The following is a 3,840-nucleotide window of genomic DNA, read 5'->3' on the forward strand; positions in this document are numbered from 1 at the left end:
CTTGGGGTTCCTTGGGTCAAAGATATCCTCTCATGGCCTTTTTTGAAAATTTTCTAGACTCCCATGACTTTTTGAATATTGAACCAGCAAAGCTTAAGCCAACTTGGAGGAATTGCAGAATGGGGGCAAAAGCTCTAGCTAGAAGGCTATACCGTTTTTTGATCAAAGCCCCTCTCATGGCAATTTTAAATCTATTTTGTCAATGGGTGAGAAGCACTAGGATCTATGATCATTCTCCTATATTTTTGGAGCTTAAGGGTAACTCCTCTAAATCCCCATCACCTTTCAAATTCAACTTCTCTTGGTTGCCGAGTTTTGGGATTTTGGTCTCGGCTTTTTGGATCGACTACTCTCAAGAAGAGTTATCCTCTCCTCGAGAGGTTTTTGCGAAGAAATTAATAGATTTAAAAGCCTAAACAATATTCTTGGCTAGAGAAAAATGAAGGAAAGATGATGAATATCTCCAAAGGATTGAATTAGATCTCTCAGCATTCGAAGATTTAGCCCCCAATTATACGTCCTCAACTGACCAAAAGGCTCAGTTGGTTCAGCTTGAAACTGAAAGAATTAAACTTTTTCATTCAAAAGAATAAAACTAGAGACTAAAGAGTAGAGCAATCTAGCTTCAAGTTGGTGATGAAGACTCCAAAAAAATTTCAGCAATATGCAAACAACCATAAATCAATCAACACAATCTATGAATTACAAGATATTGATGGTAGGAAAGCAAACTTTTTCGAGTAGTTTTCAAACATGGGGATTACACACTTCTCTGAAATTTACAAATCCCCCATTAGAATAACTCTTTGAAGCATCATCTGCACAGTTGAAGCTCTACCCAGATTTATCGAACTGAATGAAATTGAAGATTTAAACTCCTAAGTTTCTAGAGAAGAGCTAGAACAAGTTCTGAAGTGCTTTAAAAAGGATAAGAGCCTCAGGCCAGATGGGTAGCCGATTGAATTCTACAGCTCCTTTTTTGAGTTAATTGGAGAAGACCTCCTTTAGAGCACAGAGGAATGTTGAATATCAGGTAGAATTTTGGAGGCTTTCAATTCGACCTTCCTGGCCCTTATCCCTAAAACTAACAACCCTTCCTCTTTTGATGACTACCGGCGCATTTCCCTCTGCAATAGAATTTATAAAATCATCTCCAAAACAATTTCTCTTTGTATTAAGCCCTTTCTCTCCCATGTGATTTCCAAGGAACAATTCGCCTTTCTCAGCCAACGCCAGATCCATGAAGCTATTGGAACTGCTTGGGAAGCCCTTCACTTGATCAAAAATCTGTATAAAAATTCACTCATCCTAAACATTTATCTTTCCAAAGCCTTCGATCATGTCTGTTGGTCCTACCTCCAGATTACACTCACCCACATTGGCTTTCCCTTTGCTTTCATCAACTAGATCATGGGATGTCTTACTTCCGTCTCCTATAGTATTATCATCAATGGAGTGGCCTCAAGGTTCTTTCATGTAAAACAAGGTCTTAGTCATGGATGCCCTCTTTCCTCGCTGTTATTTATTCTCATAATGGAAGGGATTATCAAGCTTATTAAAGAAGGAAGAGAGGAAGGCTCCTTGGCTGGTGTCCGGATCTCTAATATGTCATCTCTAACCCATCTCTTATTTGTAAATGGTTTTCTGATTTTTTTAAATGGATCCTTTCAAGCCTCTTATGCTTTCAAGTCCGTACTATCCCTTTTCTGTAAAGCTATAGGTATGGAGCCAAATTTTGTGAAATCAATAATTATCATAGTCACATGTGAGCTGAATGAAGCAAGATTTGCTTTCCAACTTTTTGAATATGGGAGACAAGACCTGAATGATGACTTAAAGCATTTGGGTTTCAGAGTGAAACCAAATGGTTATCGCATAGCAGATTGGGCTTGTCTTATTGCGAAGATTGAAAGCTGAATTAACATTTGGCAACAATGTTGGCTTTCTAGAGCAAGTAGGCTCACTCTGGTCAAATCAATTCTAGACGATATATCAGTTTATTGGATGTTCTTGGCCTAGATCCCTAAAGGTAGCTTAAAATGAATTCAACAACTATGCTGTAATTTCCTCTGGTGAGGCCAAAGCTTTGTTGTAAGTTTTGCATGGGTTTGTTGGGATCGCATTGATAAACCCAAAAAACTGGGAGGCTCGGGCATAAAAAACTTGCAATTTTTCGTTGAAGCTTTGATTGGAAAATTGGGTTGGCAACTTATAAATTCCTGAAGTCTTTGGTAGGAAATTAATTTTTATCAATACATCTATCCACTCTCATTTTTTGATTGGATTCTGAGCCCCTCAGTTCCTATGGGTGGCTCCTTGATAATTTGGAGAGTTATAATATAGTCTCTTTTCCTCATCAAGTGAGGTCTGGCTTGCGAAATTGGGAATGGGGATCAACTACGGATTTGCATGGATGCTTGGAGTGGTTGCACGAATGCCCACATTCTTCCTCGACCTCTTTGCAGTTTCTTGCAGGCCTTTGGCATCTCCCATTTAGTGCATATAGTGATCGCCAATTAGGACAGTTGGAAAAACCAGTCCTGGATGGATCACATAATGCTCAACATTCCAGATGATTGGGTCGAAGACTGGTAGACGTTCATCATTTCCCTAGAGGAGGCCAATGTGCAGATCATCGATAATCATGATGTATTTATTTGGGCGTTGGGTCCCCATGGCAGCTATTCCCCCAAAGCAGGTTATGCATCCTCAATGGCAGCTAGACACTCTAGAGATTTTTCTTGATGGTGGCACCACCTTTGGAAATTAAAAGCCCCCCTAAATCCAGGCTTTTCATGTGGTGCATTCTAATGGACAAAGTACCTACTGAACTAATGCTTATGTATCGTGCAATATGCGGTCCCTCTAGATGTTGTCTGTGTATGCAGCATGAGGAAGATACTACTCACTTATTCCTTACCTGTCCTGTTTCGAAATCATTTTGGTTAAGGATCCTCACTTCACTGAATTTTCATATTGACTGGTCGGGGAAAGACATTGAAGTAGCTTGGCACAAATGGTGGATAAAAGCCAATTCACAGAAAGTTAGAAGCCTGCCACTGCTTATTTGCTGGGGAATCTGGCTAAATAGGAACAAATCCATATTCATGGATGCCAAGATAAAATGGAAATCCTCTAGTACTTCATTGTTGGCCATTTATAACTTGCTCCTGGAGGATCGGAATAGTAGACCCCATCGGGTCATCGCCCCAAAAATTATCGATATAAATTCCCCCGGGGGCTATTTTGATGGATCGGCACAAGATGAAGGTTGTTGGGGGGGGGGATTTTGTATATTGATAATGTTGTGTCCTATAGGATCAAATTTTTCCCAGGTATAGGCACCAACAATTATGCTGAATTGATCAGTCTAACATACCTCCTCCTTTTTGCAAGAGAACTACACTGCCAAAAGATTTAGATCTTTGGAGACTCACAGATCACTGTTAACTCGACAAATGAAGTTAATTATTGTCACTTGCACACACTCAGAGATATTCTGATTGATATCATTTCTCTAAAGTCTCTATTTGATTCCTTTGCATGCTTACATATATACATGGAAAGGAATGAGGTCATTGATCGCCTTTCCAAAGAGGCAGCGTAGCTGAAGAGAGGTTAATGGCAGATACATGAATTCAGGGAAGGAACTATCTACAATTATTCTCATTGATGATTCATGGACATGAATGGCCCCTCACTAAATGATCTCTACGTCATCCAATTGTTTTCTCTCCTCTCCTTTTTCTATGTACATATTTTGTCTTCTTAGTTTTTGGGACAAAACTCTGTTTTTATACTTTTCTTGATGCTTACTAGACTTCACTGAAGTTTATTATC

The sequence above is a fragment of the Pinus tabuliformis genome, chromosome 4_1, assembly GCF_031772625.1.
Source record: "Pinus tabuliformis cultivar Carrire ecotype Pingquan chromosome 4_1, CPIR1, whole genome shotgun sequence".
Taxonomy (NCBI): Eukaryota; Viridiplantae; Streptophyta; class Pinopsida; order Pinales; family Pinaceae; genus Pinus; species Pinus tabuliformis.